This window comes from Rhinopithecus roxellana, chromosome 17 (genome assembly GCF_007565055.1).
Source record: "Rhinopithecus roxellana isolate Shanxi Qingling chromosome 17, ASM756505v1, whole genome shotgun sequence".
NCBI classification, from domain to species: Eukaryota; Metazoa; Chordata; class Mammalia; order Primates; family Cercopithecidae; genus Rhinopithecus; species Rhinopithecus roxellana.
Window position 1 is genome coordinate 11,540,245 of NC_044565.1, and position 15,042 is coordinate 11,555,286.

Here is a 15,042-nt window from a genome sequence, read left to right on the forward strand (position 1 = left end):
GCAAGGAATTTGTGCAGAGGAGGAATCTGAACAGGCCTCTCAGGCTAGGATCAGGGATCAGATATCAGACAGGATTTGAGTTCAGGCTATCTGACTTTGGCATCTGTAATTTTTTGACTAAAATGACAGCAGCAAAGGAGAATCTATGCTGGCTGGTTTCCCCACTTGTAGCCACGAATGTATAGCTATGCACATGGTCAGCTCTGTCGGAACACGGGCTTATCTATCCTTTCTTTGCTGCTCAGTGTACAGTGGCATCTTTCTATGCCCTTAAGCCACTAGGTCTCTCCATAGAGACTTAGGAACTGTTGTATAGGAAATAGAATATGTCAGAGCTTTTTTTCCCCCCATATATAAACAAGTAAATCATCAGTGTTCAATATTGTGGTAACAAAGTCATTTCTTCCCGTTGAGCGGAAGATAAGGGATTTGAGAGGCTCCGTTGGGGAGAAATAAAAACCCAACTTGTAAGTTTATTTGAGACAAAGCCAAAATACTAACATCTCATTCAGAAGGGGGAAAACAGTGAGGGGAGATGTGAGGGGAGCACTGGAAAGATTAGACATCAGGTAATGCAACAGACTTGGTCAGCCTCTTTAGCAAAATGGAAATAAAAACATAGCTCGTTAATTCTAGATGCATATCCAGGTTGTTAATGGAGAGAGGAGACATACTTCAGAAATCTGCTTTTCTTTCTTTTAAATGAACATGTTTCCATTAAAATGGAAATCAAATCCTCATGATATGAAGCAGTCATTTTCTGGGTGCTATGTGGTTATCTCTATCTTTCCTGGCCACAATGAGAATGGAAATACTCACATTCATCCATTAGCCTTTGGAAGTTACAACTTTGAAATTTTCAAAGTAGCCTCCTTTCCTTAGCACTGAATGTAGACAGTATTTTTAGGGGTAGGAGGCTGGGTTGATGTAAGCGCACACCTTCTTCCCACTCAAGTTAATTCAGAAAGGCAAGGGGCAAATGAAAATGAGAGTGGAATGCTAGAAGTGGCAGAAAAATTTTGTTTTACTTTTTTTTAAAAAAAGCAAAGGCAAGTAAATGTACATTTGGGAAAATAATTTTTAAAGTCAGTATGAGGAAAAAGGAAATCAAATTTGCCTGCAAAGTTTACACAAGCAGATCATGTGAGGCATGTGCTTAAAATGAGCAGTGGATGGAGTTGCTTTTGTCTTGGATAGTTCCTGGTTGGTCTGTTTCAAGAGGTCCTGTCAGGGAGCTCTTGAAAAGGCTGTTCCTGGGATTCTGCCAAACCAAATACTGTCATCTCCCTCTGAAGACTCAACTCAGGGTGGCCCCTTAAGAAGCCCTCCTTGAGGCCTTTCTCTAATCTTCTCCATCATCATTGTCTGTTGAAATTAAAATGCATCCTGAAGGTGTGCTGCCCAGTGGCTTTATATCTTGTCTGCACAATGAGATTGTAAGCTCCTTGAGGAAAAGGACCAGGCTGTGTGTTAATTATGCATTCCTTGTGGTGTCTAGAATAATATCAAGTTCAGAAGACTCAGATATTACTTGAGATGTCTCTTTCTGACCCCTCCAATGGTCTGAATAAATTTGACTCAAAATCCCAGTTTAACAATCTGGATGAAGCCCAAAGCCCTATTCATGATATGTGAGAATTCTTATCATCTTTCTTTTGATGGCTCCCATTGTGACTAGTTCAAAATACCATAGACTATCTCTTTTTTCCTTCTCATTAACATGGTTACAAAACTCACTCTTTTATAGACTTCCATAAAAGCTGGTGAGTCTAGTAAGAACTGGGAATTTAGAGACCTCAGGAGGGTTTCACTGGGCAACTCATATAATCTTTTCAGCTCTCTCTTCCTCTCTTATCTCCCTCTAGTATTACCTCAGAAGCTAGAAGACATTCTTCCTTTAGTATTTAGGATCTTCTAGCTCTTCCGGTTTGCAAATCCACATTTGTATGTCTCAGCAGAACAAAGCCAACTCATAACAGGATCTACCATCCTCAGAAAATAACTGGAGTTTTAAATGTTAACTTTTCCCTATTCCATTGAATAGAACTTGTTGCCTCTCCAAGATAAAACCCTCCCTAATGAAAGCGCTTCACAACACTTATAACTTTATTTAACAACAGGAAGCTCAAAGTTGCCACGCAGAGGGAAGCTGTGTAGACTCTGGAAGCCTTGAAGCTTAGGAGCATGGGAATTACAGCTCTGTCTGGTTGGCTTAACCACATCCAGGCATGGAGGCAAGGAAAAAAAAAAGAAACCCAAAGATTTGTTTGGAGGATGGAGCTAGGAAAGAACTAGGAAATTAGGGAGAGAAGGTACCAAATTATGCCTTTGTCAACCCACTATTCAATTTACAAATATTTCCTGGTCCTATCAGGCACTCTATTGGGCACTAGGAATACAAAGATGAATGAGGCATGGCCCTTTCCCCAGAAAGAACTTATATGTGCTCAAATGTATTACAGAAATCCCATGAGGATTCTTGGATATTCTGAGAGGGTCAAATTTCATTGCTTTGTTTTTCATACCTGGGACTGGGCTTTAGCAGACTCTCTCTGGTTTCCTGAAGCTGCATACTCCACATCTGCCCATCCTACTGTGAGAGTCCAACCCCAGGGCTCTGGCTGGCTTCTCTCAACTGTTCTACAATTTTCTAGGACACAGCTTGAGATGTGACAGAAAGAAGCAAAGAAACATTTATTGCATTCTACTTGATCTTTCATGTATACTATTTCAAATAATTCTGTGACAATCTGCTTTCAGCCCTCTTTTATGGAGGAAGACACAGAGTTCAGGGTGGTTAATGCCTTGCCTAAACTAACCAGCTGGAGGTGAGGTAGCGAGTGGAGAGGAGATGAGGCTCAATTCTACAGCCTCCAGCCTCTGCTTCCACCTTCTGGCTAGCTCACCACTAAGTCCATTTAAGGTGTTGGCTCACACTTTCTGAGTGTTCCATTTTCTCATTCCTTGTGCCAACTCTCATGCCAGGATTAAAGTTGCCAAATATTTAAGCCTCAGGAGAAGGTTGTTACACAATAGTGCCTCTGATCCCCTGGGCCTTCTTTCTCAAGAAGACAGAAGGTTCACAGTAAGTTTGGCAAACAAGTCTGGTGTATGTTGCCAAACCAGAAACAATTGTTCCTGTCTCTCTTACAAGCTCTTCAATTAAGTCTCTGAAAATCAAATGTGGTGGGTAAAAGCAATGAATAATAACAATAGAAATACTTAATCCACTGGAGGGAAGAGGTGATTCAGTTATTCATGCGTTTATGAACACATTTTTGAGTGCCAGGAACTGTGCAAGGTGCTGGAGACATAAGACAGATAAGACAGATAAGGAATTTACAGCCTCTTAGAGAGTAGGATGTGCTAACCAGAGGGGAGTGCAGGTTACCAGAGGAGAGGTCAGGTTAACCAGTTGGGAGGGAAGGTTACCAGAGGAGAGGGCAAGCAAACCAGAGGGGATGTGTTATTAACTCAAATCCAGCTGATTCTCAAAATCATCCCAGTTGTTTTATAAATATATGAATTCCTGGGCTCTACCCATGGCTTAATGAATTGGAATCTTCCAGAGCCATTATCTATGCTTTTAATAAGCTCCCTCATTGATTTCAACAACCATGATAGTTGTGGAGTAAAGCCTCACAGACACAGTATAGAGAACTTTGCTCTGGGTGCAGGCTGGATGCCAAGGACGGGTCAGCTGATGTGATTCTGGACTTTGTAGAGGGGGCAATATATGAAGTGAGCCCTCAGAATTATAGACAAGCAAATTAGGTGCATGGGGTGCTAACAAGGGAGGGAGGAAGGACTTTCCACTTAGAAGGCCTCACCTGAGCAGAGACCCTGTGGTGTGAGCTGCCACAGTGAAACCAGGAGGTTTGGTTGGGCTACAGTCTGAGGTGCAATTGAGGACAAGGTTAGAGAAAAGGTAGAAAGCAGGCTGGATCCTGATTGGCCTTGCTGATATGCCAACAAGTTTAAATTTTACTTTTTTTTGACGTATTTTCATTTCAGACATTTTTGACATTTTTGACAATGTTTTCATTTCAAAAACATTACTTTAGGACTTCTGGTTTTAACTCTTGTCTTCCCAAGAGCCAGTTGAAATATCCAAAGAAATGTATAAAAAAAGAAAACATCAGGGAAGGATGCCTTCTTCAAACCAGAAGTAGTGGCACTGTTTTGCGTCGGTTAACATTGATCGAGTATTACTGTGTGTAGGCATTGTCTGAAATGTTTAGCATCTATTAGCTAATTGAGTTTTCATGGTATTCCATGAAAGAGGTGCTGTCACTGGCCACACTGATGAGCTATTATTGTCCTCCTGTTACAGATGAAGAAACTATGGCACAGGGAAGATTACTAACTCCAGTGGTCTTATGGCTAGTGATATTAGGTTGGTGCAAAACGAAAGCAAATTAGCAAAAACTGCAATTACTTTTGCACCAACCTAATAGTATTTGGACCCAAGGAGACTGGCTCTGGAGACTGGATGCTTACTCACAGCATTACATTGCTTGATATATTGAAAAATGTGGTGCTAGTGGCCTGGATTGACTGATGAGCCCACTGACCCCAATTCTGTGCATATGAAGGAAAAGTTGATTCAGGCAGTGGGTGAACGGGGTACACAGTGTAACCTTCCTAACTTCCAAGCATGTAGAGGGAGTATTCTAATGCTGGTACATAGAACAAGAGAAGAGGATCAATTCCTCACCTGCTTAGCAGTGAAGCTCCCTGCCACAGGACTGTCTTCCTTGGTAATTAGTTTCCTAGTTTCCACAATCATGGGGAACTTTAACCTGGCACAAATGTTCCTAACTTTCAGCAGTAGAGTCCAGACTCCATGGGGCCACTATTGGTACAAAAAGTGTGGTCTTACATAAGTATACGGAAGTACAGTGGGAGCTGATCGATGGAGCTCCCCGGACTGGAGAGGTGTGATAATTAAAGCATGGGCACAGCCTGTGGGCTTCTGAGATAACGTGGACTTCACAATAGACTGGAAGGAATCCTTCAGCACAACATGAGATTCTCTTTGGTGCAGATGTCTCTCACTGTGCCCTCTTTCTGCTCCTCACAGCCAACTATGTCGCCACAAACTGAAGCTGCATATTTGTTTATCATTTTCTTTTTCTTGGACATAAGATTTGAATAAGCATCCTCACAGCCTCTGAGAGAAATGATCCTAACTTGGAACCATGGACATATAGTGCATTCTCAGGAAAGATGGATAAACAGAAAAAATCACCGGGTCTATGAAATGATTTAGCAGTTTGAAGAAACTCATCCGAAGAATCAGAGCAAATGTTTTCTACTAAAAGAACCTTATTCCAAAAAGTGAGACATAATCAAAAAGAAAACTGATTTATATTATCAATGAGACTTGAGATTCAAGCACTCATTCTATCCACAACTAACTAATTGATATCAGAAATATTACTCTTAAACATTTAAAAAATTAAATGTGAATTTATCTTATAAATTTATAAATTCAAATTTTAAATTTCAAATTAAATTGGAAGTGGTAGCAATAAATAACAGATTGGATAGCACAGAAAATGACATTGATGATTTGAAAGTCCACTTTGAGAAATTCCCCAAAAACCAAGAAGCAAAAGATAGAGATGAATATAATATGTAAAAATATAAGAGATATGAGGGGTAGGTTTAGGAGATAAAATATAGTAGGAATTTTAGAAAGAAATGCAATAATCAATACATTTGGAATGTATTAACACAGCCTGAGCTGAATAAGATTTTAAGTTAAATGGGTCCTTTCTAGAAAAAGCATTACCACAAAGATGATTCACTGTTAATATCATTTATCATATGATTAAACCAAAAGAGAAAAAAATTATAATCATTTCTTTGGATGACTAAAAGACATTTAATAAAAATGTATCATCATTTCTAATGCAAGATAGAATAATATGTCTTCAATTAAATGAAGTGTATATATTTTATTTAATGGTGAAAATATCTTAAGTGCAATGATGAAAAATAGAAGTGGTCTGTCTGTGAGTCAGGAACTACAGTAATGACCATTATTGTTAGTAGTAATATTGTTCTAGGAAAGCGAGTCAGTGTAATTAAGACAAGAAAAAGGAATAAGATATAAATAGTGTAAAGTAGGAGATAACTATAATTATTGTAGATGATAGCTTATCTAAAAAAACAAAGAAAATCCACTGAAAAACAAGAACAAGTTAGATTTCAGAATGCTGCTGGCTTCAAAACAAATGTGTTAAAGGTCAATAACTTTTCTATATAACAGCACAGCCATTTACAAAATATAATGGAAATAAGATCACAATGGTTATGAGAGTATATAATGTCTAGACATAAATACCTACTGAAAATGTGGGACTTACATGAATAAAACTGTCAAATATTTCTTTACTAAAAGAAATATTAGAAATTTGATAAAGCAAAGAAGCATTACATGTTGCCGAATGGGCAGACCTAATACTGCACTGTTGGGATACTCTAGTACAGTCACTTTTTGGTGTGTGGAACTTGAGGTTCTTATTGCAGATCCAGGTGGAGAGGTGCAGAAGGTAGCTGGGATATATATTTTGAATTCAGTAGGGAGATCTGGGTTACAAATCTGGTAACAGAGATGTGGGAGTTACTATTGTAAAGTGAGTGGTTGGAGCCATGAACGGGGACAAGATCCCCCAGAACACTGTGGGGAATGCAAAGAGAAAGTGGCTAAAGATCAAATCCTAGAGAATATTAACATTCACAAGGAATGCTGGGACAGAGCGGGCAGTAAAGGAGGGGCGCTATAAGACATAGAAGGAAGGCATAAAACCAGGGGAGAGAAGCACCTTTAAATTTTTTTTTTTTTAATTTTTTGAGATGGTGTCTCTATCACCCAGTCTGGAGTGCAGAGGTGCAATCTCGGCTCACTGCAAACTCCACATCCCGGGTTCAAGCAATTCTCCCATCTCAGCCTCTCGAGTAGCTAGGATTATAGGAATGTGCCACTATGCCTGGTTAATTTTTGTATTTTTAGTATACACAGTGTTTCACCATGTTGGCAGGGCTGGTCTCAAACTCCTGACCTCAGGTGATCTGCCGGCCTTGGCCTCCCAAAGTGCTGGGATTACAGGCATGAGCCACTGCTCCCTGCCAGCAGCATCTTAGAAACCAAAGAAGACAGCCTCAAAAGGTAGAGAGTAGCCCACGTGGTCATTTGTTGCAGAGGAATCAGGCAAGATAAGGATGAAGAAGAGTCCACTGTATCTGGCTTTTAGGAGATTACTGGTCACAATGGCAAGAATAGCTTTAATTCGTTGCAGCTGTAGGGGTGCCAAAGTGGAGAGGAGGATTATTGTGTTACTTGTGATGCTAATAACCATAGAGGAGCCAGTACATGTGGAATCTACTAGTTACTGAGTGAAGTCACCAAATCCTAATGAGTCTCAATTTCCTCATCTATAAAATAGAGTTGCAGTTGCAGTAAAAAAGTGTGATAATGACTGTAAAATGCTTTTTACACTATAATCTACTATACAAAGAGATGGTGTCATTTTTGGTTCTGGTGATCTTCCAGGCAACATTTTAACATGAAATGTGCTAATGATGATGGCACTGAAATAATGGCCTTGAACAACTTCCCCATCACCTTTTCTGTGGTCCCAGGGTTTCATCCCAGGATGGGTTCTGTAACCCTTTTAACACAGAAACACAATCTGCTGTGTGCATTTACACTGACGCAAACTAAGCTGCTGGGGGAAGTCAACTGATTTGAAATGTTTTACAATACTGTGCATTGTTTCAGCCATCAGATGGTGAGTAGGATTCCAGTTCCAGTCAAGTTAGGTGGCAGAATATTTTCCTGTTTGTCTAAGTAGATGCCAGCACTTAAATAAACACCATGTTCCTTCCCAGAATTTAGCTGGAAAATGCCCCCACCAAAGAGAACCCTGAGATGCTTGGCACATGGCCAAAACCTGCTGACATTTCAATTTTCCTTTACTTCTATTGTGTGGCCATAGGGCTGACATTTCCCCAGAACCTCAGTGGGAACATTCCAGTGACAACTATCAAGTGGTCACAGCATAATGGGTTTATCCCCACATTCCTTTCATCCTTTATCCATCGCTACAAAGTATATATTTTTTTAATTTTTATTTTACTTTAAGTTCTGGGATACATGTGCAGAATGTGCAGGTTCGTATATGCGTGCTGTGGTGGTTTGCTGCACCTATCAACCCACCACCTAGGTTTTAAGCCCCACATGCATCAGCTATTTGTCTTGATGCTCTTGCTCCCCACCTGCTCCACAGGCCCCAGCGTGTGTTGTTCCTCTCCCTGTGTCCATCTGTTTTCATTGTTAACTGCTACTTATGAGGGAGAAAATGCGGTGTTTGGTTTTCCGTTCCTGTGTTAGTTTGCTGAGGATGGCTTCCAGCTTCATCCATGTCCCTGCAAAGGACATGATCTCATTCCTTTTTTTTTTTTTTTTTGAGATGGAGTCTCGCTGTGTTGGCCAGGCTGGCATGCAGTGGCACAGTCTTGGCTCACTGCAACCTCTGCCTCCCCAGGTTCAAGCAATTCTCCTGCCTCAGCCTCACGAGTAGCTGGGAGTGCAGGCATGTGCCACCACACCCAGCTAATTTTTTTGTAGTTTTTTAGTAGAGACGGGGTTTTAATGTGTTAGCCAAGAAGGTCTCGATCTCCTGACCTCGTGATCCACCCGCCTCAGCCTCCCAAAGTGCTGTGATTACAGGTGTGAGCCACAGCAGCTGGCCAATCTCATTACTTTTTTTGGCCGCATAGTATTCCCGGGTATATATGTGCCACCTTTTTAAAAATCCAGTCTATCATTGATGGGCATTTGGGTTGGTTCCATGTCTTTGCTACTGTAAATAGTGCTGCAATAAGCATATGCATGCATGTATTTTTATAGTAGAATGATTTATATTCCTTTGGGTATATATCCAGTAATGGGATTGCTGGGTCAAATGGTGTTTCTGGTTCTAGATCCTTGAGGAATCACCACACTGTCTTCCACAATGGTTGAATCAATTTACATTCCCACCAACAATGTAAAAGCATTCCTATTTCTCCCCAGCCTCTCCAGCATCTGTTGTTTCTTGACTTTTTAATCATCACCATTCTGACTGGCGTGAGATGGTATCTCATTGTGGTTTTGATTTGCATTTCTCTAATGATCAATGATGTTGAGTTGTTTTTCATATGTTTGCTGGCTGCATAAATGTCCTCTTTTGAGAAGTGTATGTTCATATCCTTTGCCCACTTTTTGATGGAGTTGTTTGTTTTTTTCTTGTAAATCTGTTTAAGTTCCTTGTAAATTCTGGATATCAGACTTTTGTCAGATGGGTAGATTGTAAAAATTTTCTCCCATTCTGTAGGTTGTCTGTTCATTCTGATGATAGTTTCTTTTGCTGTGCAGAATCTCTTTATTTTAATTAGATCCCATTTGTCAATTGCAGCTTTGGTTGCAATTGCTTTTGGTGTTTTCGTCATGAAATCTTTGCCCATGCCTATGTCCTGAATGATATTAACTAGGTTTTCTTGTAGGGTTTTTATGGTTTTGGGTTTTACATTTAAGTCTTTAATCCATCTTGAGTTGTTTTTTGTATAAGGTGCAAAGAAGGGGTCCAGTTTCAGTTTTCTACAGTATGGCTAGCCAGTTTTCCCAGCACCATTTATTAGATAGGGAATCCTTTCTCCATTGCTTGTTTTTGTCAGGTTTGTCAAAGATCAGATGGTTGTAGATGTGTGGTGTTATTTCTGAGGTCCCTGTTCTGTTCCATTGGTCTATGTGTCTGTTTTGCTACCAGAATCATGCTGTTTTGGTTACTGTAGCCTTGTAGTATAGTTTGAAGTCAGGTAGCATGATGCCTCCAGCTTTGTTTTTTGCTTAGGACTGACTTAGCTATATGGGCTCTTTTTTGGTTTCATATGAAATTTAAAGTTTTTTTTCTAATTTTATGAAGAAAGTCGAAGGTAGTTTCATGGGAATAGCATAGAATCTGTAAATTACTTTGGGCAGTATGACCATTTTCACAATATTGATTCTTCCTACCCATGAGGATAAGATGTTTTTCCATTTGTTTGTGTCCTCTCTTATTTCCTGGAGCAGTGGTTTGTAGTTCTCCTTGAAGAGATCTTTCATGTCCCTTGTTAGCTGTATTCCTGGGTATTTGATTATCTTTGTAGCAATTGTGAATGGCAGTTCACTCATGATTTAGCTCTTTGCTTGTCTGTTGTTGGTGTATAGCAACGCTTGTGATTTTTGCACATTGATTTTGTATCCTGGGACTTTGCTGAAGTTGCTTGTCAGCTTAAGGAGTTTTGGGGCTGAGATGATGGGGTTTTCTAAATATACAATCATGTCATCTGCAAACAGAGACAATTTGACTTCCTCTTTTCCTATTTGAATACCCTTTATTTCTTTCTCCTGCCTGATTGCCCTGGCCAGAACTTGCAATACTATGTTGAATAGGAGTGGTGAGAGAGGGCATCCTTGTCTTGTGCTGGTTTTCAAAGGGAATGTTTCCAGCTTTTGCCCATTCAGTATGATATTAGCTGTGGGTGTGTCATAAATAGCTCTTATTATTTTGAGATACGTTCCATCAATACCTAGTTTATTGAGAGTTTTTAAGCATGAAGTGGTGTTGAATTTTATCGAAGGCCTTTTGTGCATCTGTTGAGATAATCATGAGTTTTTGTCATTGGTTCTGTTTATGTGATGGATGATGTTTATTGATTTGCATATGTTGAACCAGTCTTGGCATCCCAGGGATGAAGCTGACTTGATAGTGATGGAGAAGCTTTCTGATGTGCTGGTGAATTCAGTATTGTTAAGCATGTGTGAAACACCAGACACTGTTCCAGGAATAAAGTTTAAAAAGATGAATGATACTGAATTGCCCTTGAAGAGCTCAGAGTTTAGTGAAAAAGGGAAACATGCTATCATTTAATTACAATTTGGTGAGATAAGAACTTTAATAAACATATGCTCTAATATGATTTTGCTGTGTCCCCACCCAAATCTCAACTTGAATTGTATCTCCCATAATTTCCATGTGTTGTGGTAGGGACCCAGGGAGAGGTAATTGAATCATGGGGGCCTGTCTTTCCCATGTTATTCTTGTGATAGTGAATAAGTCTCACAAGATCTGATGAGTTTATCAGAGGTTTCTGCTTTTGCTTCTTCCTCATTTTCTTTTTTTGCCACCATATAAGAAGTGCCTTTTACCTCTTGCCATGATTCTGACGCCTCCCCAGCCATGTATAACTGTAATTCCAATTAAACGTTTTCTTCCCAGTCTTGGGTATGCTTTTTATTAGCAGTGTGAAAACAAACTAATACAGTAAATTGGTACCAGTAGAGTGGGGCATTGCTGAAAAGATACCTGAAAATGTGGAAGCGACTTTGGAACTGGGTAACAGGCAGAAATTGGAACAGTTTGGAGGGCTCAGAAGAAGACAGAAAAATGTGGGAAAATTTGGAACTTCCTAAAGACTTATTGAATGGTTTTGCCCAAAATGCTGATAGCAATATGGACAATAAAATCCAGGCTAAGGTGGTCTCAGATGGAGATGAAGAACTTGTTGGGAACTGGAGCAAAGGTGACTCTTGTTATGTTTTAGCAAAGAGACTGGTGGCATTTTGCCCCTGCCCTAGAGATTTGTGGAACTTTGAACTTGAAAGAACTGATTCAGGGTATCTGGCAGAAGAAATTTCTAAGCAGCAAAGCAATCAAGAGCTGACTTGGGTGCTATTAAAGGCATTCAGCTTTATAAGGGAAGCAGAATATAAAAGTTTGGAAAATTCGTAGTCTGACTATGCGATAGAAAAGAAAAACCCATTTTCTGGGGAGAAATTCAAGCCGGCTGCAGAAGTTTGCATAAGTAGTAAGGAGCCTAATGTTAATCCCCAAGTCCATGGGGAAAATGTCTGTGGGTCATGTCAGAGACCTTCATGGCAGCCCCTCCCATCACAGGCCAGGAGGCCCAGAAGGAAAAAGTGTTTTTGTGGACCCGGCCCAGAGTCCCTGTGCTGTGTGTAGCCTTGGGACTTGGTGCCCTGTGTCCTAGTCGCTCCAGCCATGGCTGAAAGGGGCCTATGTGCAGCTTGGGCGGTGATTTCAGAGGGTGCAAGCCCCAAGCCTTGGCAGGTTCCACATGGCGTTGAGCCTGCAGGTGCACAGAAGTCAAGACTTGAGATTTGGGAACCTTTGCCTAGATTTAGGAAGCTGTATGGAAGTGCCTGGATGCCCAGTCAAAAGTTTGCTGCAGGGATGGGGCCCTCATGGAGAACCTCTGCTAGGGCAGCGTGGAAGGGAAATGTGGGGTTGGAGCCCCCACACAGAGTCCCTACTAGGACACTGCCTAGTGGAGCTGTGAGAAGAGGGCCACTGTCCTTCAGACCCCAGAATAGCAGATGCACCAACAGCTTGCACCATGCACCTGGAAAAAGCTGCAGACACTCAACGCCAGCCTGTGAAAGTAGATGGGAGGGAGGCTGTACCCTGCAAAGCCACAGGGGTGGAGCTGCCCAAGACCATGGGAACCCACCTCTTGCATCAGTGTGACCTGGATGTGAGACCTGGAGTCAAAAGAGATCATTTTGGAACTTTAAAATTTCACTGCCCCATTAGATTTCAGACTTGTATGAGCCCTGTAAGCCCATTGTTTTGGCCAGTTTCTCCCATTTGGAATGGCTGTATTTACCCAATACCTGTGCCACCATTGTATCTAGGAAGTAACTAACTTGCTTTTGATTTTACAGTATCATAGGTGGAAGGGACTTGCCTTGTCTCAGGTGAGATTTTGGACTGTGGGTTAATGGGTTAATGATAAAATGAGTTAAGATTTTGGGGGACTGCTGGAAATGCATGATTGGTTTTGAAACGTGAGACATGGGATTTGGAGGGCACAGGGGCTGAATGATATGGTTTGGCTGCTTCTCCATCCAAATCTCAACTTGATTTGTATCTCCCATAATTCCCACGTCATGTGGGAGGAACCCAGGGGGAGGTAATTGAATCATGGGGGCCAATGTTTCCCATGCTATTCTCGTGATAGTGGATAAGTCTCATGAGATCTGATGGGTTTATCAGGGGTTTCTGCTTTTGCTTCTTCATCATTTTCTTTTGCTCCTGCCAAGTAAGAAGTGACTTTCGCCTCCCGCCATGATTCTGAGGTCTCCTAGCCATGTGGAACTATAAGTCCAGTCAAACTTCTTTTTCTTCCCAGTCTCAGTTACGTCTTTATCAGCAGTGTAAAAATGGACTAATACATGCTCCAAGGCTGAGAATTAAAGTGTCAGAGGTTTGAGTCCTTCTAAATCTGAAAACAGGAAGCTTAGCAGTTGGTACATAGTAGATGCTCAATTAATGCTTAATAAATGATTGATAAATATCACTAAACAGGTGTATAGATCGCAACTCTCTTAGTCACCCCAATGCATTCTCATTAGAGAAATTCACTCCTAAGGGGTTGTTCCTTAGGAGAATAGACTGTACACCTCACTCTACCATTTCTAGTGGATGGATCGAAGGCTATGAATTCCAAAGAAAGATGGGACCAAGATTTCTTTTTTGTTTGTTTGGTTGGTTTTTTTTGAGATGGAGTCTCGCTCTGTCACCAGGCTGGAGTGCAGTGGCACAATCTTGGCTCACCGCAACCTCTGCCTCCTGGGATCCAGTGATTCTCCTGCCTCAGCCTCCTGAGTAGCTGGGACTACAGGTGTGTGCCACCATGCCTGGCTAACTTTTGTATTTTGTAGGAGAGATGGGGTTTCACCATATTGGTCAGGCTGGTCTTGAACTCTTGACTTCATGATCTGCTCGCCTTGGCCTCCCAAAGTGCTGGGATTACAGGCATGAGCTGCCACACCCGGCCTAATACTTCTTATAAGAGGTCTTTCAGGCAAAAAAGGTCAGCAGAGGGCAGGGTAGGAACAATACCATGATCGCAATCACCTTGACTGAGTCGAACAAGATGCTATGGCAAGAAAGCACAGGAATTGTCAGAAATCTTTTCTGAAGACATCCAAGCCTCAGTGGGATGTTACAAAAGACTGCTTCTCAGAAGATAGTCCTGACACCTAAGTGGGGTGACTGAGCTAGAACAAGCCATCCACTTGCTGAGAATTACTGTCCTCTCTTGTGAAATGTCAATATTGACTGACGGTACTCTGATCTGTGCTGCTAAAGGCATTCAGTTTTACAAGGGAAGCAGAGCATAAGGTCTGAGGTCTCTTCCAGATCTAATGACCTAAGATTTGTTTTTAGAATCAGAAAAAAAAATTAAAATACATCTCTTAATTCTTAGAGTATTATTGAAATTGTGTACAACTTGGGGAGAAGCAACGGCAAAATTTCTGAAATTCGCCTGGCACATTCCTTATTTCCTTCCATGTGGCTGCTAATCCTTTTAACTTGTCGAGACAGAGGATCCAGGTGGGCCAACCAGGGATGCAAAAGGGAGGAGGTGGTTTTAACTTCTATGTGCAAGGATTTAATTTCTCATGTATCCTCTCTTCCTATTAAAGCTAATTCCAGGTCATCAGTGTACTCTAAGTACTCTAATCAGACTCATTAAATTTTTTTTCCTGGAATCACTGATTGTGAGCAGCACTATTCAGCTTTATTCAGGGTGTGGGACTGACGTCTCTCCATGAGGCCATTCACCTTTGGTAAGGAAACTGGCCTCACTGTAGGAGTTCAGTAAAGGCCAAGCTTGCTGGCTCACTGATTAATTGAAGGGCGGGGGTGTGGGGCTTGCTGTGCACAACTGAAGTTCATTTGGATGCCTCCTCTCACTGCCCAAAGCAATGCTTGGCCCACAGGAAGCTGAGCCTGCTGCTGCCTTCCTCCCAGCTCCTGGCTCCCTCAGGATCTGAACACTCAGGGTCATGCTGTTGCTGCCCAAGCAGGAACATCCTGTTTCTGAAAACCCCAAACAACAAACAGCTCCCCTATGGGGCTCATGGGGGAGTAGTCAGAACCTCCAGACTGAGCATGTCACAAGAAAGGACTGCTTTGCTGAAGC

At 41.4% G+C, this 15,042-nt stretch overlaps 1 protein-coding gene across 1 annotated transcript in view; it reads right to left on the reverse strand.

The window, feature by feature from the left end:
• Positions 1-15,042, reverse strand: part of TACR1 (tachykinin receptor 1) — a 151,144-nt gene that overhangs the window by 92,738 nt on the left and 43,364 nt on the right. The window lies entirely within an intron of this gene.